Genomic DNA, 17838 nt, shown 5'->3' with positions numbered 1-17838 from the left:
GCTGGATTTTTTCTAGCCATTGTTAATCAAGCAATGGATATTTTTGAATGTCGTTTTAGGCTGCTTAACGACTTCAATACCGAGTACTTCCCCCCCTTCCTGCCCAGGCCAATTTTTTTAGCTTTTCGGTCCTGTCACACTGTGAATGACAATTGCGCGGTCATGCAAACCTGTACCCATTTGACATTTTTAGCCTTTTTTTCCACACAAATAGAGCTTTCTTTTGGTGGCATTTAATCACCACTGGGTTTTTTTTTATTTTTTACAAAAAAAAGGGCAAAAAAGCTTTTGAAAATATTTTTTATATGGTATAAAATTTTGCAAATAAAAAAATCTTTCTTCGTAAATTTAAGCCAACATTTATTTTGCTATATTTCTTCGGTGAAAATAACCAAAATCAGTATATATTATGTTGTTTGTATGAAAGGTATAGAGTCTACAAACTATTGTGTATATACTGTATACTGTATACACTGTATCTAAAAATTGATCAATTCTGATGTACTGACAGCCTCATTTCTTGAGACTCGAAAATGCCAGAACAGTAAAAGCATCCCCTAAATTACCTTTCCTGACACAGCATGACAGCATATACGTATGGGTAGGGCTCAGCCCCCCTGCCCTATTCCAGCACCGGTTATACTATATATAGTGCCTTGCAAAAGTATTGACATTTTTCGTGTTTTGTTGCCCCACAACCTGGAATTAACATGGATTGTTTGAGGATTTGCATCATTTAATTTACAGAACATGCCCATAACTTTGAAGATTTTTTTTTTTTTTTGTTATTGTGAAGCAAACAACATATAGGCCAAAATAACAGAAAAAAAAATCAATGTGCATAACTATTCACCCCCCTAAAATCAATACTTTGTAGAGCCACCTTTTGTGGCTATCACAGCTCCAAGTCGCTTTGGATAAGTCTCTATGAGCTTGCCACATCTTACCACTGGGATTTTAGCCCATTCCACCTTGCAAAACTGCTCCAGCTTCTTCAAGTTGGATGGTTTGTGCTTGTGAACAGCAATCTTTAAGTTTGACCACAGATTTTCTATTGGATTGAGGTCTGGGCTTTGACTAGGCCATTCCAACACATTTACAGGTTTCCCATTAAACCACTCAAGTGCTGCTTTAGCAGTGTGTTTGGGGCCATTGTCCTTCTGGAAGGTGAACCTCCGTCCTAGCCTCAAATCACACACAGAGTGGTACAGGTTTTGCTCAAGAACATGCCTGTATTTAGCACCATCCATCTTTCCCTAAACTCTGACCAGTTTCCCAGTCCCGACTGCAGAAAAACATCCCCACAGCATGATGCTGCCACCACAATGTTTCACTGTGGAGATGGTGTTCTTTGGGTGACGTGATGTGTTGGGTTTGTGCCAGATATAGCGTTTTCTTTGATGGCCTAAAAGTTCTATTTTAGTCTCATCAGACCAGAGCACCTTCCTCCATACATTTTGGGAGTCTCCCACATGCCTTTTCGCAAACTCAAAATGTGCCATTTTGTTTTTTGCTGAAACGTTGTTCTTCCCCTCCTGGGGTTTTCCAAATAGTGTGGGACACGTTGTCTCACTCTCCATTCAGAGGGATAAGACATCCTCAATAAGGCCAGTAACACTGAAGAAGTATTTTGTATGGCTAATAGGTCTAGAAGGATCTCAGATATCCAAGTGTCAAGCCATAAACTACCTTGTTGCTGAAATTATCAGGCAAAATGTCTTTAGTCTCTTCCTCAGCACTATACAGAGGTTTGCATCTGGGTTAGAAAATCATCCTTCTGGCATATCCAAACTAAAGTGTTTGAAGTACCACAAGAATTGGAAATAGATTCAAGGTTGAAGAGAGACATAGAATTGGCCCTTCTTCAAGGAGAAAACAATAGGCTCTTCAGGCCTAACTGCATCAGAAGAAGACAAACGCAGTCGTGCAGCTCAAGTTAGTCAAGGGGCTTAGATGGCTAGGACAAATCCATCAATTGAGGGTACAGACCACTTTCCCAGATGGATTGCGCATCCATGGACAGAACTCCAAAGGAGTCCCTCAAGAACTAACATGTAAACTATGACCTGGTCTACATTCAATACGTTGGAGGCCCATTTTAAAGTGGACCCAGAGGCCTTAGCTACAATACATTTTAGTCGTTAGTGGGGATAGATCTAATCCTCGACTTAAACACTTCAGCATTACCCACCTTTGTTATCTGGTGACTTGGTACATCCCGTACGTATATGCTGTCATGGTGTGTCAGTAAAGAGAAATTTTATACTTACCTGACGGTAATTTTCCTTTCCTGATGCAAAGCATGACAGCATATAGGTCCCTCCCGAAAGGGCTTTGCAGTGATACTGTTATGAGAATGCTGCCTGTAGGGAGGAGACTTACTTACAGTATATAGTATAAAAGGTCCTGGAATAGGACAGGGGGCGGAGCCTACCCATACGTATATGCTGTCATGCTTTGCATCAGGAAAGGAAAATTACTGCCAGGTAAGTATAAAATGTTCCTCTTTTTTGTAAAGTAGACAGCCTGAGGTATTAAGTAAGAGGCATGGAGAGTTTTTTTAAGTTGTAATTTTTTGTCACAATTTTTAGGAAAATGAAGAAGGAAAAAAATATTTTTTCAAAATGTTTTGTAATTTTTTTAACATACTGTCACCAGTGCAGTACAGCGTCATAATATGACTGGTGTGGCGGTGATCAGGGACACTGACTGGTGATAGTATGTGTAAAAAAAATATAAAAATCATTGCTGTTATGTAGATTTTACACAGTGTCTGAAACTGGAGTTGTATTATTATAAGATGTATTTTGTTTTTTTTATTATATGATTTACACTGTTTTGCATGCACAGATACTGTATACAATTGATATAATTATTTTTTATTATTAATTTACTTGCACGTGAATAAACTTATTATCATATCCGTATTTTTTTTATTCTTTTTCATAATCTCTGATACCTTTTTTTTTACCTTCCCTCTTTCGGATTTTGAGTTCAATTTTTGTTTCACAGCTTAACAAAGCAAACTATCCAGTGAACTTTTTTCTGTTTTAAAATAATGAATTACAAGCATGATATTTCTTTTTGTTTATTTTATTTTTTTAATTGGTAATTGTTTTTTGTCATGTAATATTTTGCGTTATTGCAGTATAAAATTATGTGAATGTGTTACATTGTTAATGCCAACCAATGGCTACTAATTATATAATGTACGTGGTATATATTTTGCTATTAATATTATTATTATTATTAGATGTATTTAGTTTTATTAATTATATGATTTACACTATTTAAATGCATAGATATACAATTTATATACATTATTGTTTTATTAATTTCTTTGCATGTGAGTGACTTTATTTTCAGATTTTATGTCCTTTGTGTATTTTTATTCTTTTTGATGTAGGTCCTGAAGAAGGGGGAGGTTTTTTTTTCCCCCCAAACGCATTGGTTGTTTCTGATGCTGTCAGATAATCTCAGGCACCTTTTCTTTTCCTTCCCAATTTCTAATTTTGAGCCCATTTTATGTTCCACAGTTTAACAAAGCAAACTATCTAGTAAATTCATCCTGTTTCAAATTGATGAATTAAAAGCGTAAGTTTTTTGTTTTATTTTTGATACTTGTTTTTCCTCATGTAATATTTTGCATTATTGCAGTATAAATTATATTTGTGTGTCATAATGTTAATGTCAACCAACTACAGTAATTATATATTGTACTGTATATGTGATATATTCATATGTTATTGTTATATTATTATTTGTTTTTTGTTTTATGAATTATATGATTTACGCTGTTTTGCATGCATAGATATACAATTGCTAGATGTGATGGCTGTATTCGTTTTCATTTTTAGGCTTTCCTTTTTTTTTTTATCTGGTGATCTAGCCAATAGATCTGTTGATATTCAAAAGAACAAGCTCTCCTTCAAAAATACAATTAATATATTTTATTTTGTATTATTAATTTATTTGCATGTGAATTAACTTATTTTCATATTTTATGTCCTTTATGTTTGTTTTTTTCTTTTATATGTCCTAAAAAAGGGGGGGGGGGGGGTTTGACCCAGAAACATGTTAGCTGTTTCTAATGCTGTCAGCCAATCTCACACACTTTTTCGTCTCCTTCCCAACTTCTAATATTTAATCCATTTTGTGATCCACGGCTTAATAAAACAAGCTTTCTAGTGAATTGTGTCCTGTTTCAAAATAGCGAATTACGAATGTAGGGTATTTTTATTTATTTTTTTATTTGGTACTGGTTTTTTCTCATGTAATATTTTGCATTATTGCAGTATAAAATGATATGTATGTGTCACATTGTTAATGCCAACCAATGACTACTAATTATATAATGTATATGATGCAATATTATTATTATTATTATTATTAATATTATTTTTGTTAGTATTATTAATAATATTTTTTTTTCTTCAAAATAACAAATTACATGCTCCAGGTCTTTTTTTGTATTTATTGTTCTTTTGTACTTGTTTATCCTCATGTAATGTTTTGCATTTATTGCAGTATAACATTTTATTTGTCACTTTGTTAAGGCCAAACAATTATTACCAATTATATGATGTATATGTTAAATATGTAGATATACTGTATATACCGTGTACAGTGAAGGGAAAAAAGTATTTGAACCCCTGCTGATTTTGTATGTTTGCCCACCGACAAATAAATGATCAGTCTATAATTTTAATGGTCGGTTTATTTTAACAGTGAGAGACAGAATAAGAGCAGAAATATCCCGGAAAAACGCATTTCAAAAAAGTTATAAATAGATTTGCATTTTAATGAGCGAAATAAATATTTGACCCCTTCGCAAAACATGACTTAGTACGTGGTGGTAAAACCCTTGTTGGCAATCACAGAGGTCAGACGTTTCTTGTAGTTGACCACCAGGTTTGCACACATCTCTGGAGGGATCTTGTCCCACTCCTCTTTGCAGATCCTCTCCAAGTCTTTAAGGTTTTGAGGCTGACGTTTGGTAACTTGAACCTTCAGCTCCCTCCACATATTTTCAATGGGATTAAGGTCTGGAGACTGGCTAGGCCACTCCAGGACATTAATGTCCTCTTGTGCCACTCCTTTGTTGCCTTGGGGTCATTGTCATGCTGGAATACCCATCCACAACCCATTTTCAATGCCCTGGCTTAAAAAAGGAGGTTCTCACCCAAGATTTGATGGTACATGGCCCGTCCATCATCCCTTTGATGCGGTGAAGTTGTCCTGTCCCCTTAGCAGAAAAACACCATGAAAGCATAATGTTTCCACCTCCATGTTTGATGGTGGGGATGGTGTTCTTGGGGTCATAGGCAGCATTCCTCCTCCTCCAAACACAGTGAGTTGAGTTGTTTCAAAAGAGCTTGATTTCAGTCTCATCTGACCACAACACTTTCACCCAGTTCTCCTCTGAATCATTCAGATGTTCATTAGCAAACTTCAGACGGTCCTGTACATGTGCTTTCTTGAGCAGGGGGTCCTTGCGGACGCTGCAGGATTTCAGTCCTTCACCACGTAGTGTGTTACCAATTGTTTTCCTGGTGACTATGGTCCCAGCTGCCTTGAGATCATTGACAAGATTCTGCCATGTATTTCTGGGCTGATTCCTCACCGTTCTCATGATCATTGAAACTCCACGAGGGGAGATCTTGCATGGAGCCCCAGACCGAGGGAGATTGAAATTTATTTTGTGTTTCTTTCATTTACAAATAATCGCACCAACTGTTGTCACCCTCTCACCAAGCTGCTTGGTGATGGTCTTGTAGTCCATTCCAGCCTTGTGTAGGTCCCCAATCTTGTCCCCGACATCCTTGATCAGCTCTTTGGTCTTGGCCATAGTGGAGAGATTGGAATCTGATTGATTGCTTCTGTGGACAGGTGTATTTTATACAGATAACCAGCTGAGATTAGGAGCACTCCCTTTAAGAGAGTGCTCCTGATCTCCGCTTGTTACCTGTATAGAAGACACCTAGGAGCCATAAATCTTGCTGATTAATCGGGGATCAAATACTTATTTCACTCATTAAAATGCAAATCAATTTATAACTTTTTTTTAATTGCATTTTTCCAGATATTTTTGTTGTCATTCTGTCTCTCACTGTTAAAATAACCCTACTATTAAAATTATAGACTGATCATTTCTTTATCAGTGGGCAAATGTATAAAATCAGCAGGGGATCAAATACTTGTTTTCCCTCACTGTAATTATATATTACTCTTATTATTATTATAGGATATATTTTGTATGATTAATGATATGATTTACATTATTTTTTATGCATAGATATATGAAATGTAATAATATCAATTGAAATTATTTTTCATTTATTTGGAAAAGAATAAACCTTTTTTCATATTTTATGTCCATAAAGCGGTAATAAACCCAAAAGCAAACATTTATTACATTGCAGCTTACCAGTTCTTACATGTGATGGCCGCATTCATTTTTTTAAAATGTTCTCTTTCCTTTATTTTTAATCCAGCTAGTAAGTCTGTTGTTTTTCAAAAAAAAAAAAAAAAAAGAACAAGCTGTCCTGCAGATGTAGCAGTTAGAAAGTTGAGACAAACTACCGGTATATACCAGTGGTGCTTAAAATGATCAGCTTATATTTATTCATGTAATCCTTTTATCTCAAAGATGAACAAAACTGATACTGCAGCTGCTTAAAAGGTGTTAGCTGGAGTTTAGCTTCATTAATGTATTTATATCTCTATATTTATATCTATCTATCTATCTATCTATCTATCTATCTATCTATCTATCTATCTATCTATCTATCTATCTATCTATCTATCTATCTATCTATCTATCTATCTATCTATATATACACACACATATATATATATATATATATATATATATATATATATATATATGCGTGTATATATATATATAAAGAAAAAAAAACTGTTTGCTGTAACTGCACTGTGAGCCGGAGTTTGGCTTCAGTTTGTTAGTGTATCTAAATCTGCTAGTCCATCTGCCCTCTGCTAGTTCAACACTCCCCTCTTCTCAGACTGACAATACTATCCAAAGGTGCCCCCTGTCCTCCTTCATCCAGGGTGGAGGCGCTCTAATACAGGACGGGTGTTACTGGCCAGATCACCAGGTGAACGCAGAGGGGAAAAAGACTAAAAAAAGAAAATGAATGCAGCCACCACATCTCAGGATTGGTAAGCTGCAATATATTACATTTTTGGTTTTGGGTTTAATACCACTTTAAAATGTTTACTCTTCTAGATATTAGCCCTGAGGAAGAGGGAGGCTTTTTTTTCCCCCATGAAACGCGTTGGTTGTATCTAATGATTTCAACCAATAAATATGTTATAGGGACTCAAGGGTTTTTTTATTGCCAAAAGGTGGATTTTTTTTGGGGGGGCGGATTAAACTGTTGCTGTATATTGTGCAATATTAGGAATTTATTGATACAGAATCATACTGATCCAGTCAGCAAATTAAACACAATACAGAAGATCACTTCCTGTCCCTGGAACATTGTAGTGTGTGATATTTGGAGACTGTCAGGGTGTGATACCTGATCCCGATACTCCCAGGTTTTTAGGCACGAAAGTGGAACTAAACCTTTCCCAAAACAGTTACGTTGGAGGTATACCTTGATTTATAACTGTCACCGTTGCTTGTGCTTTCAACTGAACTGTCAATCCATGAAAAGGGCGATGTCATAACTGATCACATTTCAGCTCCAAGGCAATTGCAGATCAAACAGAAGCAGCTTCCTTGGCTGTAAGAGATAGGAGAGGTTTAGTTCCGTTATAACCAACTCAGCTTCAAAAGGTTTTACACCCTTCATGACCAGGCCATTTTATGCTATTCAGCATTGCGCTACTTTAACCACTTACCCCCAAAAAATAACCGTACGACCGTATTTTGACATAGAATACCAGGGTTATGGCAGCAGATAGCTGGCATAACCCTGGTATTTTCTGCAATGGCGGGCAGTCCTCTTTAAGATAGAAGTGGTCTCTGCGGCCGATTCGCAGCAAGATCACTTTTATTGGCAGCGGGAGAGGTGCCCCTCTCTCCCGCCGCGTTCTGGTCATCTCCACCGCTTACCAGAGCCACCAGTAGCGGCGGAGACTATCCGATGCTCTCCCCCCAGTAGCATGGACCCGAGAAAGGAGAAAGATGGCCCCCCGCTCGGCTCCATAACATTGGATGGCAGAAGCGACGTCAAACATCACTTCTGCCCAATTGTCTTAAAGGGGACTTTTTTTTTTCCCCCTAAAAAGACATTTATTTATTTATTTTTTTATTGCATTTTAGTGTAAATATGAGATCTGAGGTCTTTTTGACCCCAGATCTCATATTTAAGAGGACCTGTCATGCTTTTTTTTTATTACAAGGGATGTTTACATTCCTTGTAATAGAAATAAAAGTGACCCCAAAATTCTTTTTTTTTTTTTTTTAAAGGACAGTGTAAAAATAAAAAATAATAAAAAGTAAAATAAATAAGAAAAAAAAAAATTGAAAGCGCCCCGTCCTGCCAAGCTCGCGCGCAGAAGCGAACGCATACGTAAGCCGCGCTCGCATATGAAAACGGTGTTCACAACACACACGTGAGGTATCGCCGCGATCGTTAGAGCGAGAGCAATAATTATAGCATTAGACCTCCTCTGTAACTCAAAATTGGTAACCTGTAGACATTTTTAAACGTCGCCTATGGAGATTTTTAAGGGTCAAAGTTCGTCACCATTCCACGAACGGGAGCAATTTTGAAGTGTAACATGTTGGGTATCAATTTACTCGGCTTAACATCATCTTTCACAATATAGAAAAAAATTGGGCTAACTTTACTGTTGTCTTATTTTTTTAATTTAAAAAAAGTGTATTTTTTTTCCAAAAAAAATTGCGCTTGTAAGACCGCTGCGCAAAATACGGTGTGACAGAAAGTATTTCAACGACCGCCATTTTATTCTCTAGGGTGTCTGAAAAAAAATATATAATGTTTGGGGGTTCTAAGTAATTTCATAGCAACAAAAAAATATATATATTTTAACTTATAAACAACAAGTTTAAAAAATAGGCTTGGTCCTTAAGTAGGTAAACGGCGAGCGGTCCGCTTTCAGATAAAAGGATTCGCCACAAGATCGCTTTTATTGGCGGTGAGAGGGGCCCACCCCCCCCTCCCCAACCGTTACAGTTGTCTCCGCTGCTTACTGGAGCTGTCCGGTAGGCTCGGTCCTTAAGTGATTAAAGTCTACCGGGCAGTAGTGCTACCTACCCTGATGTATACCAGTGAAAATGAGGGGGGGGGATTTTGGGACTTTAAATAAAGCACAGTTAAGTGCCTCCATCTCTGGTTCAAGTAGACAAAAAAGAGGGATTGTGGGACTTTAAATGAGGCTATTGAATTGTGGGGGTAAAACGATTGTAAACATAATTTATTCATGACATTGGTATGAAGCGGGTAGAAAAGTAATTTAATGTATAACCATATGTAAAGTGTATTTTTTTCCGCCCCCAAAAAATTGAGTTTGCAAAACAGCTGCGCAAATAACGCGTGACATAAATTGCAACGATCACTATTTTATTCCCTAGGGTCTCTGCTAAAAACAAATGTTTGGTGGTTATAAGTCATTTTCTAGCAAAAAATACTTAATTAAACTTGTAAACAAAAAGTGCTAGAGAAAGCCTGGTCTTCAAGTGGTTAAAACAAGTAAATATGATATACTTTCCTATCTATTTACTAAGAGTAGATCAACCCGTTCACGCCGACCGTATGCAAATATGTGTTCTCGGGTTGAAGGGGTTGTACCGAGGTAATGCCTGCAGTTGCGGGATGTCCCCCCCCCCCCACAGCTTTCCCCGTCCCACCAGGAGACCGGAGCGACCAGCCGACACGTCCGCTGGCTGGCCGAAGACCTGAACAAAGCCGGAATTGGCTTTGATCATGATATCACTTCCGGTTTACTTGGCTGCCAATGGCGCCAAATTTTTAAAAACCCTTGTATTCCAAAATGCCAACTTTGGCATTTTTTAAAAAATTTTAATTGCACAGGAGTGATTTGGGATCTTATAGACCCCAGATCCCTCCATAAAGAGTACCTGTCACTGCCTATTACTGTCACAGGGGATGTTTACATTCATTATGACAGCAATAAAAATGATCAGATTTTTTTTTTTAAAAGAGACAGTGTAAAAATATAAAAAACTGAATTATTATAAATAATAAATACAAAATAAATTTAAAGCGCTCCGTGCTCGCGTGCAGAAGTGAACACATACGTAAGTCGCGCCCGCAAATGGAAACGGTGTTCAAACCACACGTGTGAGGTATTGCCGCGAACGTAAAGCCTCGTACACACGATCGGATTTTCAGTGTGCCGTGAACTTGTCTTGCATACAAACGGTACACAACTGTCGGCCAACAAACTCGAACGTAGTGACGTACTAACAGGAATTTCAGCTCTTGAGCGCCACCCTTTGGGCACCTTCTGCTAGAGTCTTGTTTGGTGAGCACTGATTCCGAGAATGTGTGTTTGTACTTTTTGTGTGACGGACTTTACGGCACACTGAAAATCTGATCGTGTGTACGAGGGTTTACGTTCGCGGAAATACCTCACATGTGTGGTTCGAACACCGTTTACATTTGCGGGCGCGACTAACGTATGTGTTCGCTTCTGCGCACAAGCACAGAGCGCTTTAAATTTATAAATCTGACAACAGACCGTTGTCCACCGAAAATTTACTAGCCTGCCATCCAACATTTGTCAGCGGAAAGTTGGCCAACAATTGTCTGATGGAGCGTACTAACGGTCAGATTTTAGGCAAACGGTCTGTCAACAGACAATTCCTGGACGAAAATCCGATCGTGTGTACGAGGCTTTAGAGCGAGAGCAATAATTCTAGCAGAGGACCTCTTCTGTAACTCTGAACAGGTAACCTTTAGAAATTTTTTAAGTGTCGCCTATGGAGATTTTTAAGTACCATCGTTTGTCGCCATTCCACGTGTGTGCGCAATTTCAAAGCGTGACATGTTTGCTATCTATTTACTCAGCGTGACGTCATCTTTCATATTATACAAAAAAATTGGGCTAACTTTTACTGGGTTTTTTTTTTTTGTTTTTTTTTTTAATTCGTGAAAGCTGCGCAAATACCGTGTGACATAAAATATTTCAACGATCGCCATTTTATTCTCCAGGGTCTCTGCTAAAAAAAAGATTATAATGTTTGGGGTTTCTAAGTAAATTTCTAGCAAAAAATACAGATTTTTAAACTTGTAAGCAACAAATATCAGATAAAAAGACTTGGACATGAAAGGGTTAAAAATAGTTAACGTTGAATGATAGAGTTCGGTCCTGCTTTAACTTTGCCAAAAAAAAGTGAATAAAGGTGGAGTTATCCTTTTTATCCTGCACTGCATTCCTTACTATAATCACTGTAAAGCATCACCAGATGAAAATAGAAGAAAGAAAACCTAAAAAAAAAAAAAAAAGAAAAAAAAGAAAACTAATGCAGCCATCACATTTAAGAGTTGATAAGCTGTCATTCGATAAATGTTTGCTTTTGGGTTTAATACGGCTTTAAGCTTTCCAAAGTTCGATAAATTCCATAGAGACTTATGCTGCCAGGAGCCATGCTGAGCTTGGTATGACTAAACCATCACAACACAAACGGCAACAGCCTATCGACATACATGTAACACAGACGTACAATTAAACACCACCTCCCACGCATATACACAACGGCGGTAACACACCCACGCTTGGTGCGGCAATGTTACTGCATTGCGACAAACACACAGGTGCGAGTCACCACTAGCCCACATCAGGGGAGTTGTCAGGGAGACAGGTACAATCAAGAGTTAATTGGGCACAGCTCGAAAATACATGGGAAGGGCGTAACAGGAGCGAGCAAGGGGTTATGGGGGAAGACATTTCACTGCCCGGTGGCTTCAGATTAACCCTTTGCTGCTGAAGGCCCAGTTGGCAACAAAATTGAAATGATGGTGCTAAAAAAAAAGATGTCATCAACCAAGGGTTAAGATCATGGTAGAAGCTGAGTAGGGTACTATCCATTACCGACGCTATACCAAAAAAAAATGTACAGCACTGTGCAAAAGAAATGCTGTAAAGTAAGAATGCTTTCAAAAATATATATATTTTAACTGTCTATAAATTTACAAAAAGCAAAGTGAGCGAACAGAAGAAAAATCTAAATCCAATCAATATTTGGTGTGACTACCCTTTTGGCTTCAAACCAGCATCCATTCTTACACTTGCACACCTCTGTACACTTGTACAAAGTCAGAGATTCTGTAGGATTCGAGTCAGGTGAATGATTAACCAATTATACAAAGTAGGGGCTAATGATCATCATTTCATATGGAGGTTGAACCACAGTCATTCACTGGAAAAGAAACAGCTGTGTAGGAGGCTTAAAGTGGGTGAGGAACAGCCAAACTCTGCTACTATGGCAAGGTTGTGAAAGACAGTTTCATGTCACAGGTCATAGGCAAGACTGAGCACAGCAACAAGATACAAGGTAGTTATACTGCATCAGTAATATCTCTCCCAGGCAAAAATTTTAAAGCAGACTGGGGTTTCAAGATGTGCTGTTCAAGCTCTTTGGAAGAAGCACAAAGAAATGGTCAAAGTCAAGGACTGTAGACGCAGTGTTCGGCCAAGGAAACTTAATGAAGCAGATGAAAGACACATTATGCTTACTTTCCTTTGACATCGGAAAATGTTCAGCAGTGCCAATCGGCACAGAACTGGCAGAAACCAGTGGAACCAAGGTACACCCATCTCACCAGAGAAGTCTGGCCAGAAGTGGTCTTCATGGAAGATTTGCGGCCAAAAAGCCATACCTCTGACATGGAAACAAGGCTAAGCAACTCAACTATGAACAAAAACATAGAAACTGGGGTGCAGAAACATGGCAGCAGGTGCTCTGGACTGATGAGTCAAAATATCTGGGTGTAGCAGGAGGCAGTTTGTTCTCAACCACTCTCACTGAAGAGTGGTACAATCGTGATTGTCTGCAAGCAACAGTGAAGCATGGTGGAGGTTACTTGCAAGTTTGGGGTTGCATTTCTGCAAATGGAGTTGGAGATTTGGTCAGGATCAATGGTGTCCTCAATGCTGAGAAATACAGGCATGTACTCATAGGTGTGCGCAGCCTATTGCATTAGGGTGTGCACCCCAAAGTTCAAACACACATGAACGCCACCTACTGTCACAGGAAGGGGGCTCTGATGGTGGGAGACAGTTGATTGAGAGCATATTACGGTACACCCTAAATACGAGTGTAACATGTTCCTAAAGTTGAACCTAGACTTTAATATAATGGGGGCATTTACACTGGCCACTGGCACCCCCAACCACCCACCTGGTGCTGCTCCTGGATAATGTTAATGCACATAAGGTGATTAGGGTGTGCCCAGGCACACCCGGCACACCCTGTGCGCACGTCTATGCAGGTACTTATCCATCGTGCCTTACCATCAGGAGGCATGTGATTAGCCCCAAATTTATTCTGTAGAAAGACAACGATCCCAAACATACAGCCAATGTCATTAAAGAGGAGCTCCAGGCTTCCCCCAAAAAAATGTAAAGTCAGCAGCTACAAACTACTGTAGCTGCTGACTTTTAATATAAGTACACTTGCCTGTCCTGGGATCCAGCGATGTCCTCACTTCAATCGGCTTCTGGTGCAAGTGCTGGCATCTCTAGTAAGGGAAACAGGAAATTAAGCCTGATGCCGCTTACACACGAGCGGACTTTTCGACCGGACTGGTCCGACGGACTATCCGACGGACTTTCGATGGACTTCCAATGGACTTTCCGAATGAATGGACTTGCCTCTACACACAATCACATCAAAGTCCAACGGATTCGTACGTGATGACTAAAATAAGGAAGTTGATAGCCAGTAGCCAATAGCTGCCCTAGCGTCCGTTTTTGTCTGCCGGACTAGCATACAGACGAGCGGACTTTTTGATAGGAACTGAGTCCTGCGGAGTTCCGACGTAAAGATTTGAAACATGTTCCAAATCTAAAGTCTGTCAGATTTTCACACGAAAAAGTCCGCTGCAGGTCCGATGGAGCCCACACACGGTCCGATTCGGTCCGTCGGACCAGTCCGGTCGAAAAGTCAGTTCGTGTGTACGCGGCATAAGGCTTCGCAGCCTGTTTCCTACTGCACATGCACAAGCCACACTGTGCCTTGTAAATGGTCCCGTAGTCTTCTGGCACCTGTGATGTGTCCCAGAAGACTGCAGGGGAACCTCCGAACATCCGGCTCAGATCGCCGTGGCGACCCCATTTTCAAACACTGGATCGCGTCAAGAACTGTCTGTATGCTCTTTCACTCTTTTGACTCCCAGAGAGTTCATATCCTTCAATGACCTTCAAAAATCCTACTGTTTAGCTCCAACTGAACTATTTCGGTATTTGCAGGTTAAACAGTATGTGATGTAGACTGTAGCCTTGGGTAAGACCCCTTAACTTCAACACCTTTCAAGTCTAAATGTAAAAACGATCTCTTTGCTTTATGGAGTCTTAACTTTCAAGCAACTGACGGCTCCTTTGAACTACAGTATGTTAGTAAATGGAAACAAGATCTCCAACAGTACCGTGACCTCGAGCACTGGGAACCAATTTGGGCTACCATGAAATATTACTCTCGCAATGCTACAGTGGTGGAAACGAATTACTAAGTACTACTTCGGTGATACATGGTTCCCACCAGGTTAGTTCACATTAATCCTAACATTTACACACACTGCTTCGGTGGCTTCTTGGGGGTGGGTTCTTTTATTATTGTTATTCAGGATTTATATAGCACCAACAGTTTACGCAGCACTTTACAACATAAAGGTAGACAGTGCAATTACACTACAGTTTAATACAGTAGGAATCAGAGGGCCCTGCTTGTTAGAGCTTATAATCTAAGAGGGAGGGTCAAGAGATTCAAAAGGTAATAACTTTGGGGGATGGGCTGATGGAGAAAATAAATGTAATTGTTAAGTGGGGGCCAGATAGGCTTTTGTGAAGAGATGAGTTTTCAGGGATCATCTGAAAGTGCACAGGGTAGGAAATAATCGGAAAGATTGGGGTAGGATGGGAGAGGCTAGAGAGAATGGAGGTCTGGGAGGAACAAAGAGAATGATTTGGTTGGTATTTTGAGACTAGGTTAGTGATGTAGCTGAGGCAGAGCTGTGGATGGCTTTGTAAGTTGTTGTTAGTATCTTGAATTGAATTTGTTGGGTGAGTGGGAGCCAGTGGAGGGATCGGCAGAGAGGGGTAGCAGACACTGAGCGGTTGGTAAGGTGGATGAGTCTGGCAGAAACATTCATGAGGTACTGAAGAGTGGATAGCCTATGTAAACATAAGCCAATGAGGATGGAGTTGCAGCCGTTGAGTCAGGAGATAACCAGGGAGTGAATTAGAAGCTTTGTGGTGTCATTGGTTAGGAAGGGGCATATCTTGAAGATTTTGCGGAGGTTGAGGTGGCAAGCTTTGGACATTGATTAGATGTGGGGCCGAAAAGGATAGTTCAGAGTCCAGGACTACACCTAGAACCTTGGTGTGCGGGAACGGGTTGATAGTTGAGCCATTCATTTTGACAGTGAAGTCAGGGGAAGGGGCACGGGGGAATATTATGATTCATATCTGGTGGACCTGTCCCATGGTACAGTGACTTTGGCGACAAGTATATGATATGATTCAACCCCACTTCAAACAGGTCCTCCTCAACCGAAAACCAGAGGGACTGGCTAAATCCCAGTTCACTCTCATGACATGTATCCTTACAGCCATGAAGCAGGTGATTGAGAAGGCTTGGCTTCCAACACATCTATCTAACTCTGAGGTAAAAACTTACTGCGAGACTTCAGGGCCACATGTCTAAATTTCATAGAGTCTGGGAGCCATGGGTCTCACCTTATGTTCCACACCATTGATTATTGAAACTGTAACAACAATCTCTACAATGCATTAGAACTTAGACTTGGTGGCTGCCTCCCCCTCTTCCTTCAACCTCCTTACTGTTTACTCTTCTTTTCCATTCTGGTTTCACTCACTCCGTTTATTGGTTAAAACAAGTTAAGCATGCTGCCTATGTGACCTTTTTTATTCCATACACTATCTGTATTATGCCTATCGATTAATGTCTCAACAACACTATGTGGTTAATGAAATGTCACATTTCGCTGTGCATAGTTACAGGCTGCACTATCTTTGCTCGCATACAGTATGTCGCGCATATGAGATGATTGGAATCATTCAACTTATGTTTCCTTGTAAATACTTATCAAAATTCAATAAAAATGTACTGAATAAAAAACTGAATTTACTGAATAAAAAAAAGATGTGTGTACTTAACTATTTTTTGTCCGCTCTGGTTGAGTACCTCCGTGTCAGTGAGCGGTGGCTGCAGGGAAGAGGATAGAGTACTCGACAATTGCTGGGAAATCTGGGTGTGGTGACGTCACCCATAGGCACCCATAGCCAAGACGTCGTCATCGCTCCCTCTTCTCCCCTGCAGATGCTGCTCACTGACACAGGAGATCCAGATCTGTGAGATCACATGACTGGAATCGATTACAAATAGTTAAGCACACACATTTTTTTTTTTTTTTTACACAAGTTAGGCAGTATAGGTAGCAGGGGGGCATCTTTAACCACTTGCTTATCGGGCACTCTTAAACCCCCTTCCAGCTCAGGCCAATTTTCAGCTTTCAACGCGGTCATGCAACAAATTTAGTTTTTATCATTTTTTTCCCACAAATAGAGCTTTCTTTTGGTGGTATGTAATGACGTTTGGGGTTTATATTTTTTGCGAAACAAGCAAAAAATGGACGAAATTTAAAAAAAAAAAAAAAAAAAATCAGTTTTCATAGTTTGTTATAAAATTTTGCAAACAGGTAATTTTTCTCCTTCATTGATGTGCGCTGATGAGGCTGCACTGATAGGCTGCACTGATAAGGCGGCACTGATAATGTGGAACTAATCAGGCGGCACTGGTCAGGATGCACTGCTGAGGCTGCACTGTTGGGCACTGATAGGTGGCACTGATGGGCACAAATAGGCACTGGTAGGCAGCAATGTTTCTTGGGCTAGGCCGACAAGGCCCAGGCCTAGGGCGGCACTTTGCAGGGGGGGGGGGCGGCAAAAAAGCCACCCCCCCACACGAAAAAAGACCACCACCTTCTCCCGAGTCCCGACAGCCGCACAAATAGAGTCCCCCCATAAAGCAGCATAAAGTGACTGGCTGGGGCGTTCTCCGCTCGGCTGTGCTCGAGCAGAGGGGCGAGCTTAGCTCACCTTGGCTGTGCTTGGGCGGGGGGCGGTCTCTGCTCAGCTGGGCTCAAACAGAGGGGCGTTCTCAGCTCCCCTCGGCTGTGCTGCTTGGGCGGGGGGTCTTGATTCACATCGGCTTGGTTGGGCTCGGGCGGAGGGGACGGTCACAATGATGTAAGTAATGATAACTGTCAAATGTATTAGAAGGACGATGATCATGTTAGAGAGGATGCTTTTCATTTTGGCAACCTCTAACAGTGTCCGCAGCCTCTGATTATCTCTTGTATCAAGTCCGCAATCTCCAACCATCTCTTTTATCATGTCTGCAGTCCCTGATTATATCCTGTATCATGTCTGCAGCCTCTGACCATCTCTTGTACCATATCCTCAGTCTCTAACCATCTCTTGTATCATGTCTGCAGTCTCTGACCATCTCCTGTATCATGTCCGCAGTCTCTGACCATCTCTTATATCATATCCTCAGTCTCTAACCATCTCTTGTATCATGTTTGCAGTCTCTGACAATCTTCTGTATCATGTCTGCAGTCTTTGACCAACTCC

The sequence above is a fragment of the Aquarana catesbeiana genome, linkage group LG03, assembly GCF_042186555.1.
Source record: "Aquarana catesbeiana isolate 2022-GZ linkage group LG03, ASM4218655v1, whole genome shotgun sequence".
NCBI classification, from domain to species: Eukaryota; Metazoa; Chordata; class Amphibia; order Anura; family Ranidae; genus Aquarana; species Aquarana catesbeiana.
This window is presented reverse-complemented; position numbering follows the sequence as displayed.